This window comes from Cebus imitator, unplaced genomic scaffold, assembly GCF_001604975.1.
Source record: "Cebus imitator isolate Cc_AM_T3 unplaced genomic scaffold, Cebus_imitator-1.0 Scaffold114, whole genome shotgun sequence".
In the NCBI taxonomy this organism is placed as follows: domain Eukaryota; kingdom Metazoa; phylum Chordata; class Mammalia; order Primates; family Cebidae; genus Cebus; species Cebus imitator.
Window position 1 is genome coordinate 1,468,046 of NW_016107429.1, and position 13,586 is coordinate 1,481,631.

The window sequence follows — 13,586 nt, forward strand, 5'->3', positions numbered from 1 at the left end:
AAAACTCACGTAAGAAAAAAACACTACTGGAAAACTATAAACTGAAACACTGTTGCAACTCACATAAGACTGATTAATATTTGAATACCAAAACGCAGGAGTGGATAGAACAAACTGAACATCCAACAGTATACAGGTATTGATCAGCTTACGACCTATGCAACTTACGACCTTTCGACTTTACGACCACAATTGCTAGCCACAACTGCTCTGCGTCTGGCAGCGCAGACATAGCCCAGCTGGGCGTACGACAGTGCGGACCAGCTTCCAGCAGCACTACCATCTCTGTGTGCATATAGCCTACTTAACTTACGACCAAATCGTGTTACGACTGGTCTGTCGGACCCAATCGTGATCGTAAGTGGAGCACTAGCTGTACATTGAGATCCCAGAATGACAATACTTTAGGGCGTAAGGTAAAGGGCTAAACTAGTTATAGATTATAGATTATATGTTATACTATATACTTTCCTAACAAACAATAAAAACAAGCTTCAAAGATCAATAATATCTGTAAGTAATTTAATGGCTTGTTTAAACAAGCTCCAACAAAGTTGGAGTTCCAAAACTTGATAATCACAATGTTCACCACCCAATCAAAAGTGGGCAGACATAAAGAGCAGGAAAACATAATCTGTAACAGTAGGTTAATCATGATCAGAAAGATAGTTAGAAGTAAGATGATGGACTTAGCAGAGAAGACTTTAAAATGGTTATTATGGATATATTAAAATACTTAAGTGCCAAAGCGGGTGGATCACCTGAGGTCTGAAGTTGGAGACCAGCCTGGTCAACATGGTGAAGCCCCATCTCTACTAAAAATACAAAAAACTGCATGGCATGGTGGCACATGCCTGTAATCCCAGGGACTGAGGCAGGAGAATCACTTGAACAGGGGTAGGGGGTGGACAGAGGTTGCCGAGAGCTAAAATCATGCCACTGCACTCCAGCCTAGGCAACAAGAGTGAAACTCTGTCTCAAAAAAAAAAAATACATAAACATAGTCACAAAAATGGACACAATGAAGAAGAAACTGAAAATATTAGAGAACCAAATGGAACTTGTAGAATAAACCATATACTCTATGAAATTTAAAGATATCTACTGAATTTAACTAACGGCAGTTTAGACACTGAAGAAAAGAAGATTAATGAAGGTGGGGACTCTGCCTAAAATGAAGCATAGAAATATTGAACTCCCCCAAAGAGTGTGAAGAACATAAAATACTTGAAGTATGATAACAATGACATCTAAGCTTTCTTTATATGATTAAATATCCATCCACAAATTTAAGAATATTTTCTTTTTTTTTTTTTTTTTTGAAATGGTTGCACTCTGGTTGCCCAGGCTGGAGTGCAGTGGTGTAATCTCAGCTTGCTGCATCCTCCACCTACTGGGCTCAGGTGATTTTGCCACCTCAGCCTCCCAAGTAGCCACGACTACAGGCCTGTGCAACCATGCTCAGGTAATGTTTCAGATTTTTAGTAGAGACAGAGTTTTGCTATGTTGCCATGGATAGTCTTGAACTCCTGGATTCAAGCAATCCTCCTGCCTCAGCCTCCCAGAAAGCTGAGATTACAGGTGCCCACTACAACGTCTGGCTGACATTTTTGGATTTTTAGTAGAGACAGAGTTTTGCTATGTTGCCATGGATAGTCTTGAACTCCTGGATTCAAGCAATCCTCCTGCCTCAGCCTCCCAGAAAACTAGGATTACAGGTGGGAGCCACCAGGTTCAGCCAAATCAAAGAATCTTGATCAATTTCAAACAGAATGAACACAGACAATTTTTTCATGGGGCATCATAGTCAAATAGTTAAAAACATCAATAAAAAAATGATTGTATATTTAGAAGATTCCATCATATCAGCCCAAAATCTCTTTAAACTGATAAGGAACTTCAGTAAAGTCTCAGGATACAAAATTCAATGTACAGAAATCACAAGCATTCCTATATACCAATAACACTAACAGAGAGCCAAATCAAAAGGAAACTCCCATTCACAATTGCTACAAAGAGAACAAAATACCTAGGAATACAACTAAAAAAGGACATGGAGGACCTCTTCAAGGAGAACTACAAACCACTGCTCCAGGAAATAAGAGAGGGCACAAACATATTGAAAAACATTGCATGTTCATGGTTAGGAAGAATCAATATAATGAAAATGGCCACACTGCCAAAAGTAATCTATAGATTCAATGCTATCCCCATCAAGCTACCAATGACCTTCTTCACAGAACTGGAAAAAAACACCTTAAACTTTATATGGAACTAAAAGAGAGCCCACATAGCCAAGACAATCCTAAGTGAAAAGAACAAACCTGGAGGCATCACACCACCTGACTTCAAACTATATCACAAGTCTGCAATAATCAAAACAGCATGGTACTGTTACCAAAACAGAGATATAGACCAGTGGAACAGAACAGAAGCCTCGAAGGCAAAGCCACATATCTAAAACTATGTGATGTTTGACAAATATGACAAAAACAAGCAATGGGGAAAGGATTCCCATTTAATAAATGGTGTTGGGAAAACTGGCTAGCCATGTGAAGAAAGCAGAAATTCGACCCTTTTCTGACACCTTACACTAAAATTAACTCCAGATGGATTAAAGACTTAAACATAAGACCTAACAGCATAAAAACCCTAGAAGAAAACCTAGACAAAACCATTCAGGACATAGGCATTGGCAAGGACTTCATGACTAAAACACCAAAACCACTGGCAGCAAAAGCCAAAATAGACAAATGGGGTCTCATTAAACTCCAGAGTTTCTGTACAGCAAAATAAACAATCATTAGAGTGAACCAGCAACCAACAGAATGGGAAAAAATTTTTGCAATCTATCCATCTGATGAAGAGCTAATATCCAGAATCTACAAAGAACTAAAACAGATTTACAAGAAAAAAACAAACACACCCATTCAAAAGTGGGCGAAGGATATGAACAGACACGTTACCAAAGAAGACATATATTAGGCCAACAAACATATGAAAAAATGCTCATCATCACTCGTCATTAGAGAAATGTAATTCAAAACCACGTTGAGATACAATGCCACACCAGTTAGAATGGGGATCATCAACAAATCTGGAGACAACACATGCTGGAGAGGATGTGGAGAAATAGGAACACTTTCACACTGTTGGTGAGAGTGGAAATTAGTTCAATCATTGTGGAAGACAGTGTGGCGATTCCTCAAGGATGTAGAAATAGAAATTCCATTTGACCCAGCAATCCCATTACTGGGTATATACCCGTAGGATTATAAATCATTCTACTATAAAGACACATGCACACGTATGTTCATTGCGTCACTGTTTACAATAGGAAAGACCTGGAACCAACCCAAATGCCTATCGATGATAGACTGGACAGGGAAAATGTGGCACATATACACCATGGAATACTATGCAGCCATAAAAAACAGTGAGTTCGTGTCCTTTGTTGGGACACGGTAGAAACTGGAAACCATCATTCTCAGCAAACTGACACAAGAACAGAAAATCAAACACCATATGTTCTCACTCATAGATGGGTGTTGAACAATGAGAACACATGGACACAGGGAGGGAAGCATCACACCATGGAGTCTGTTGGGGAGGACTAGGGGAGGGACAGCAGGGGTTTGGGAGGTTGGGGAGGGATAACATGGGGAGAAATGCCAGATACAGGTGACAGGGGGATGGAGGCAGCCAACCACCTTGCCATGTAAGTACCTATGCAACGACCCTGCATGATCTGCACATGTAGCCCAGAACCTAAAGTACAAAAAAATAAAAAACCTGAGAAAAAGATATCTGACACATATATAACGCTCAGAAAATGATAACTTCTCCTTTTACCCCACTGAAAAAAATCTCAAGCAAGTGCTTTTTATAGAAAATTCTAACCTGAAAACAATACAGGAAGAGGATACCAGGAATTTTACCTCTTAATGTTCCCTTTGCTGTGCTTAAGAGCCATAGAAAGGAAAGAAAATGATGCACATTGGCAACAGTCTTTTGATTTTTACTGCTTACGTACATACAGCAGGTGTTAGTATTTTCCAAATAATATTAATGTTAATATTTTAATATTTTCATATATTTATTTTTTACTACTATGTTTGTGTTTGAAGAGGAGACATTTATCTGGGGAATAAGATCCATTGCTTTTATTATCTTAACAAAGAATTTCAAGATGTTCTAAAAGAAAAAGGCATTCTGTATGTTCTTAAATGCAGAAAGCTTTTAATTTATACCTGAACTCTAACTTATTAGCTGACACACATTGTATTTGCAGGTGTTTGTATAAATAAAGCAACAATCTTTTTATTTAAATATAACTACCTTTGCATTAAAATTATAGATCTGATTTTGATACCTTCTAAAATCATTACAGTGGTACCCGAATGACCTCAGGATAAGGTTCAATTTCAATTTTTATTCCTACAAGAACTTAACTCGATTTTTCTCCCTGATGCTTTGGTCATGACCTCCCCATTTAGGTAAGCCATTGATTCTTTGACTTTTTACTTTCCCCTCAGAATGCCTCCACCTTAACTTAGAAGCTTCTTGTTAAATGCACCCAGAGTATCCTGAATTTCTCTCAAAATATTTCTCACTTTATTGTAACTGCTTATGGAAATAATTTGCTTTCTTTCAGGGTTGGCTTTACCATGAAGCAAATAAATCTTAAGTCTGCACATACTATATTTAATGAGGCCACTTTCCAGGGCCTAGTTATCAAGTACTTAAAGATCGTTTAAAATTACACGTGAAATCTAAAACCACTTGAATTTTTGTACCTGACATGTTAAATAATCATGAGCAGAGATGTACTAAATTCTAAAATGTATCTGACATTGCCAATGATTTCAGAAGCCAAAAGAAACAACAGTAAACTATGATAAAGTAGACACTTTTTCTAAAGGAATGAGTGAATTGTATGTATCCTTGCCAAGAAACATTTACACTCAAAACACTTCTCTTCTCCAGGCATTGAGGAAAAAATGTGGGAGGAACCCTAACCATTCTACTTCATTATAAATTAGAAGATATAAGGCAAGGTTGTGAGTTATGGGTTATCTGCTTCTCTGTGACCAAATCTCCAGTGACTTCTCTGGAAATGACTATTATTTCTTCCTTTGGAGAACCATTTGTGGTGTTTGTTGTTACAAAAGACTCAATCTTGTGTAAAAATGAAGAGCAGATTCACCTGTTATATCTGTTGTAATATAAATCCAACCATTTTCTGTAACTGGAGAGTGCAAGAGTATATGATCAAAAATAATTCAACAGGAACTGCTGGGACTATAATAAATCCTATTTTGATCACAAGTTTAAATGAGACTGATTCCAGAAACAATAAGCAAAAGTACAACCATCCTTCTTGACTTGTTGCACATTGAATATCAGAGATTACTAATTTCAGTTGGGATTAGTAGAAAGTAATTTATTTTTTTCTCAACAATTCTCAACATTATTGTAATTTTAAAGAAATTTCTAATAACAGATCAGGATAAGATTTTTACGTGGGGCTATGGAAAGAGTAGCAACAGTTAGGAAGTTAATAAGGAAAAATGAAGTAATAATGCATTACAGACTTTCCTGTTTTTTTTTTTGTTTTTGTTTTTGTTTTTTTTTTTTAAAGAAGACAGACCTATATTTCCTTCCTGAGTCATCAGGTTTTTCAAGTCTAATCTCATATGTAGCTGCTTGTCAATAAGTGTTTTATGAAATTAGGAGACTAATACCAAAAAGAACTTGGGTATATGTTAATACTTATTTGGATCTCAAGTTTTACATCTAAAAAATGGGTGGTCTGAAACAGTTCATACCCAATATTAGTTCTATTACTAAAATTTTGATAGAATAGTATATAATGTAGTATGTATGCAATTTACAATATATCAAAGTAACTGAGTTGCAAACTATGTAGATTATAAATGCACACATGTGATTTTTAAGTTTTATACATATGTATGTGGTTCTATATCTACCTGGAAACTGCAAATTTTGTCTGGCAAATTTTTAAGTTTTTATAATGAAAATATAAATCTGAAAAAATTTTAAAAATCAATTTATTTTATACCAAAACTCTGGGTAATTGAATGCATGGGGTTTTAATTCGAGTTTTAAAGATTTTGTCAATAATTTGAAATTGTATATAAAGCAACTAAAATACTTTGACCTTTAAGCAAAATAAACAGAATAAAAAGTCAATTAATCAGAAATCCATAGTACTTTAAGTGGAATAATGTAGATTCAATGATTAAGTAATATGTGTTTTTTCAAAGTTTTGTTATACTCAATATGAGTTAGAGCATATTTTTAAAATGTGTGGAATAAGTTGACAATATGTTTCCTTCAAAATAGCCAGTTTTGAGCAAGTCAATACACATCCATTTCTTAAAAAAGTTTTAAAATCAAAATTTTTAATAACTGACAACTGGTGTCCAGAGTCACCTCATTCCCCAAGAGGAATGATCTCCTCTTCTCACTAAATCACACCATATTATGTGACAAAGCATCTGATGTGTTAGTGGCCACATGCTGACTGAGCAGCTGTACAAAATGAATTAATATCAAATTGTGAAAACATCTAGAACTGCAAACTTCTAGAATGTTTAATGAAAATAGAGAGATGATTGTGTCCATTATGCAATTAATCATATATAATGATGATTTTAGTATATTTATAATTAACAATTTGCATGTTGTGTTTGAGTGATGTATCTTCATTGTACGCATATTGCATTATATGTTTCTATTTCATGACCAGTAAGGTTTTCAAAAGTGTGTGAATGTATGAGACGGCAATATAAAGAAAAATGTAATAAAGAAACAAAGAGTAAGCTGTGATTATTGACTTAATATGAATTAAATAAGATCCAGGATTCAAAGACTATCTTAAAAGGGAATCAAGTGATATCAAGGGATATTTGTGGTATTGATTATAAATATTTAAATATATATATCATTGATTTCTGTGATAGTTATCAATTTATTACATCTCAGCTCCAAATTCACTCTTCAATACACATTCTATGATAATAGATATATTTCCTTTAAATATTACTTCTTTATATAGACTACAATTTAGGCTTTGTTAGCAAAGGTCACTGGAAAGACATTGTAGGAGAAAGAGCTCTCCAGCACTTCCAGAGTTGCACATTTTGGTCAGTGATATGGGTATCAGAACTGCCCCAAGTACACATCTAGAAGTATGATTTCTTTGCACCCTTGCAGCCCTGGCTCACGCTGGTGATCATCACGCTACAGCTCTCTTACCACAGACCCTATATTCTACATGACGTCCACAGATTTGAGTTACTATGCTTACCTGCCCCAAGGCCCCAGAGCTTTATTTCCCATTTTTCTTGATGCTGAAGCCCTTAGCAACACTATGTGTCTCCCAACATAGACAACATGTATTTGAGGCTTTCTGCCTTCACTGGTGCCCCTACTCCCACTCTCAGTTTATCTGCCTAACCACTGGCTGAGGCTCACCTGTGGCATTCCTCCTGTTTTCTAGGTAGTTTGTTCCTGCTTGTCCGACAGCTGTGGATGAACCCTAAGACAGACAAACCAGCAAAGTTTTCTCTTACACAGTGGCCTGCAACTACACCTTCTCTATAGAGATCTAAGCCCTAGTTTTGGGAGTGGGTCCCCTTTCTAAGTATGACCCTCCCTGTGTAGTCTCTGTCAGCTCTATGATACCATGTAAATATTTCTTATACCTTATAATCATTTTTAATTAAAAATAGTTGAAAGTATTACTAATTACTTACATAGTATCTTAGAGCCATGTTTATTTTTTATATTAAAATTGCCCTGTTTATATCACTGCATAGCTTGTCACCTGATTGTGTTCAGACTAATATAAAATTGGTATCAGAAGTGGACTTAAAAGACAAATCCCTAAAAATCAGATTTCGTGTTGGTTTTGCCCTTGAGCTTAAGCACAGTGGGGAGCTCCTTGCTAAAGAGAAATAGAATAGTAACCTCTGACATCCAGTGGAATATCAATCAAGCTGACACTGTGACTGATTATGATGAAGTACCAACTGACCCAAGTATCTTGGAAGCTCATGTGGCTGTGGTATATGACTGTTTTGCTAACAATGACTAAGTAAAGACCATGATATAAGATAGACTATTTTGAATGAAAGTAGCTTATCCTCTGTTTTCTAAGAAGATACTCCTTTTGTTTTTGAAAACACAATGATACCTTCATTTGTGGAAGACACCTTGTAAATTGATTCCCATTTTATGCAAAACCCATTATTAGACCCATAGCTATTTGTCAAATATTAACTTGATCTGGGGAAGATGATATACATTATAACCTAGGAAAAAAATAAATATCAAGATAATTACAAGAATTCCCTAATCTATTTTGGCAGAAAACAGAGTTATGTATGGCAATTAAATTAAGAATGTTGGACCAAAGAGGAAAGGATGTAACAGTAGATAGGGCTGGCTTAATTGACATGGGTGCATTTACTAAAGATTAGAGATTTAATGTCATGTTGATTGTTTTTCAAATTTGCTTCTAAATTGTTCTTTTTCATCCTCATGTGAAACTCCAATTACACTAATATTAGAACTTTCACCTGTCCTACTTGTTTCATATATTTTCTAACCATTTTACTGTGCTTTGGTTAGAATGTTTAATATCAACTTTCTCCAGTTCTCTAATGGGTTCTCTTTTCCAATTTGGTGTGAAATGTATTGATTGAGTTCTTAATTTGAATTTGTTTTCTGAATACCATATTTCTTATTTGATTTTGACTTTTCCTGTTTAGATTAGTTTTCTAGCATAACTCTCTACCATACATCTATTTTTTTTTTTTTTTTTTTTTTTTTTTTTTTTTTTTTTCTTTTTTTTTTTTTTTTTTTTTTTTTTTGACATGTGAGTCATTTTGTATTTAAAGTCAATTGCTGATAATTTCAGTAACTTAGCCATCTTTTGGTCCATTTTCATCATTTTTTTTCCTTGTTAATCCTTGATGTTTTAACACTGGATCTTGACTATGAAACATGTAAGAGGCTCTAAATGATTTTTTTTTCTTTAATCATCCTATTCACTTGTAGACAGACACACTTAGGGCACATTTCATGAACTTGTTCAAGGCTGAGCTGTAATGTTGCAGGGTTTTTGTTCTGTTTTGTTTTCTAAGGTTTGTATACATGGGATTCGTCTTCATTTCTAGGATAAAGCCCTCCAAGGATCATGACTGAAAATGTGGATGACTCCAGTTTTTTTCTCCTCCATATGGTGAGAGTGCCTCTTACACTGTCCTTGACTTGGAAGCAAACAGTTAAATGAAAAGTTAACATTACTGAGCCTCTCTTCTCACTGATAACTTAGCTACTCATTTTCACATTCTTATCATTTCAGCCTCAATCTCCCAAGCACTGTATGATTATAAGAATGAAATCTGCCATCCTTTTTCATTCTTGGCAAAGTTTTGGTTTACTGGCCTTTTGTTTCATGTCACTAATTGGCAAATGTTCCAAGGGAAAAAAATGCCCCAATGATTGTTCGTTCAACACTGTAGTTTATTTTTTTCTGGGATCTTAGCTTCAAGTTATTATTTCTTTGGAAGATTTTCTTTATACTTTTAATATTGTTATGTATTTTAGCAGATTTGCTTTTTTATTGCTGTTGTTCTGGTTTAGAGTTTTCATCTTCCATAAGCTACCCCTCTATAATGCCAGAAATCTCCTGTCATGTTTGTTACATACATTGACTGTCTAGACTGTAAATTACTTTAGAGTTAAGACAATGTCTACATTTTTATTTTTTAATCTGAACTACCTTGGCATTCTATAATAGGATATAATAAGATTTAATTATATGTATCGGGGGGTAAAGCTAGACTCAAGGAAATAAAATAGAACAGTTGTCTAGTCAGAATGATGAGATAAAATATTGGTGTTGTATGACGTAGTGTCATGGGGGTAGGCAAAAATGGTAATTAAGAACTTTTTAATTGACCAGGTGTGTTGCTGATGATGTTGCCAACAAGGAATCATAAAAATTGTTTTCCATGGGTCTTAGTACCAGGAACATCTGTGCTTCTCCTGAATAACTGTAAGACAAATTTCACAATATGGATGCTGAACTTCTCATAATTTATTGTATTTGCTTCTGATTTGGCTATTTAAGAATTCAGAAATAAATAATAGTTTAGCTTTAATTATTAAGATGTAATTTACAATTACCTTTATTTTTGCTTTCTTGTTTCTTTTCCTGTGTAAATCATATAGCATATATATTGCTTCTGTTGTATTAAATATAAGTCTTGGTAGGTTGTTTTAAATCTTATTTTGGTAGAAATGAAACATAAATTTAAAAATATATACATAAATTTAAAATCCAAGACAAAGAGAATGAGAATCTTCTTCTTCTGAATTACCTATTTTATCAACCACAGGCATAATTTGCATAAGATAGTTTCAGTACGTAAGCAGTAAAAAATCCAAATATAATGGCCTGAAGGAATAAGAGTTTTATTGTCTCACATTACAAGTAGCTAATGGTCAGTGAAATAATATATTCCTTTTTATTTGCTTGTATTTATTTGTATTGTTCTTTTGCTGTTTCGACATCATCAGGATTTCAGTGCAGCATTTCAGGAATTCCTTTGACTTTATCCTTCTGAATTCATGATAGCTACACATCAACGATTGTATACTCACACAATGACATAAAAAAAGACAGGAAGGACATTTCTCTTTTTAATAGTAGGAACAATAAACTTTCTCATGAGCCCATAAAAAAGATTTCCCTTTATGAGTTATTATTTAGAGGAATCAGATTCTCATGCCTAAAAGTCTACTGGCAAAGCTACTGTCATTTACTGATCAGCAGGATTGCTGGGGAAGATACCTACGAAGCATATCATTGCGTAACACATTCATTAAACTAGGGTTCTAATACTAAGAAAAAATGACAATTGAATAAAAAAAGGTGTCTTCCAAACTCTTTTATTGACTTAAGATACAATACATAATACAATATATTTTTGGGTTCAAAATATCAAGTGTCAGTTACTCAATCATTAAACAAACAAACAAAAATCTCTGGGTATATAATTTGTTCCAGCTACAGATCTTGAAAATAGATACAGAGTAGTTGAAAAAAAGAGTTAAATTCCTGGGATCACAGAGGTTACCAATCAGTAAAGAGAGACTAAAAATGAAAAAGAAAGATTGGAAAGGTATAATATAATTAGAGGGCCAGGTGCAGTGGCTCACACCTGTAATGCCAGCACTTTGAGGGGCCAAACAAAGCAGGAGGATTGCTTGAGCCCAAGGGATCAACACCAGCCTGGCCAACTTAACAAGACCTCATCTCTACCAAAAAACAAAATAGAAAAGTTACCCAGATGTGGTGGCATGTTCCTGCAGTTCCAGGTACTCCGGAGGTTGATGTGGGAGGATCTTTTGAGCCTAGAAGGTGGGATTGCAGTGAGCTAAGATGGTACCACTGCACTCCAGCTTGAGAAACAGAGCAAGACTGTGTCTCAAAGAAATGTAAATGTTCATAATTTTATATAAAATATATATATGATATAGTTAGATGACAAGGTGATGAAGACTAAATAAAACCATAAATGTATATATAAGATAAATATTTATATATAGGATAGCCAGAAAAGGCACACATAGAAGGAGACATTTGTTGAACTCTTGGAAAAACTGAGTGGGCAAGTGGAGCAGATGTTTTCCAAAAAAAGTAAAACAGGCAGAAAGAACAAGTGCAAAAATTTTGAAGTAGGACCATTTCTATACTCTTTGAGAAATACTGAGGTCAGTGTGACTGGAATGGAATAGCCAAGCAGAAAGAAGGAAAGGTCAGAAGGCTTTGTAGGCTATTATAAGAACTGGCTTTTAACCTGAATGTGATGAAAAGTCACTGGAGAGCTGAGTAGGGAAATGATACAATCTATCTGAAATCTTAGAAGAGAATCATTTTAGTTGCTCTATTCAGAATAGATGAATGAAGGCAAGAATGAAAATAGAAGGATGAGTTACAGGGCTATTTCAATAATGTAGGTGAGACACGATGTATCTTGGACACAGGTAGTTGCAGAGAAAGAGGTGGGATATGATCAAATTTTGAATACACATTTCAAGTAGAACAGAAGATGTTGCTGATGGATGAAATGTGGAGACATGGGGGGGATAGCATGATTTTAAAATTTTACAAATATTTGTGCCTAAGAGATTCAAATAACGGTTATTTTTTCTCATCCTAAACATTACTCCCTTATTTTCGAATTATAACTAAACTTTCTAAACCTTAACTTTTTCTGATATGGATATGAACTATTTTTTTCTAGGTTTTTTAAAAATGTTGTTATTTTCCCACCATCTCATTATAATATCCTGAATTATATTTATTTGTTATTTAGTCTAACCCTATTTATAAATAGTCTACCTCGATTTTTAAAATCAGAGCTCCTGAAGAGAAGAAACAGTATCTACTCATCTTTCACTCATGCAAATAATAGCTTTTCCCTCAGGCAATCTGCTAGGCACTGGAGGTAATGCTATATATAGTTCAACATAAACCTGCCCATGAAGCTTGTGCATTGTTTATAAACATCCCTTCTTGGCGTTCACTATGTACTTGTTGAATTTGAATGCAGTATACATTTTAAAAATATATTTTTGTTGTTATTTACCTATTTCAAAGAAAAAATGCTGACAAAAACATCTTCCTCCAGCATGATTAAAATAAAATTCCATACCTGGAAGTATGTTTCATAGGGAAGAACATACAACATTTCTATTTGATTTCCTGAAACTGATACAAATCATTTCAAACTGCTACAATCTGTTGCACCAACACTGGTATATGATGGGCCGTGTTCTATGAGCCCATTTTCACAGTGTGAAATAACATACAACAGTACTGTTCAAAGTCATCAGGCTCTGTTTGTTCCTTGGTATTCTAGTTCCAAGGTGACTATACTTGCAAAAATGGAGGGAAAGTATAAAGCATGGTTTTTTTTTTTTGGATGGAGTCTCACACTGTGTCACGCTGGCTGGACTGCAATGGCATGAGTTCAATGCTCTGTCTCCCGAGTTCATGCAGTTCTCCTGCCTCAGCCTCCCGAGTAGCTGGGTTTACAGGTGCATACCACCAAATCTGGCTAATTTTTTGTATTTTTAGTAGAGATGGGGTTTCACCATTTTGGCCAGACTGGGCTTGAACTCCTGAACTTGTGATCCACCCGTCTTGCCTCCCAAAGTCCTGGGATTATTGGCGTGAGCCAAGGCGCCCAGCCAGAAAGTATGTTTTTTAAATATACTTCCACAAGACATATTTGTATTTAAGAGCATATTTGTGTTTAAGGATGTTTAATGCAGATCGTTTTCCTTGCAATTTATGGAACTATTTTGTCTAGATTAAAAGGAGAGGCAAAGAATGAAAATTTAATATTATTATATGAAGATATGTTTTATACTTCCTAGGACTGGGCAATTTGGCTCAAGATTAAGACAATACATTTTGAGTCCAGCTTTCTGGCTTCAAAGTATAGCTTTACCACTTACTAAATATATGACCCTGGTAAATC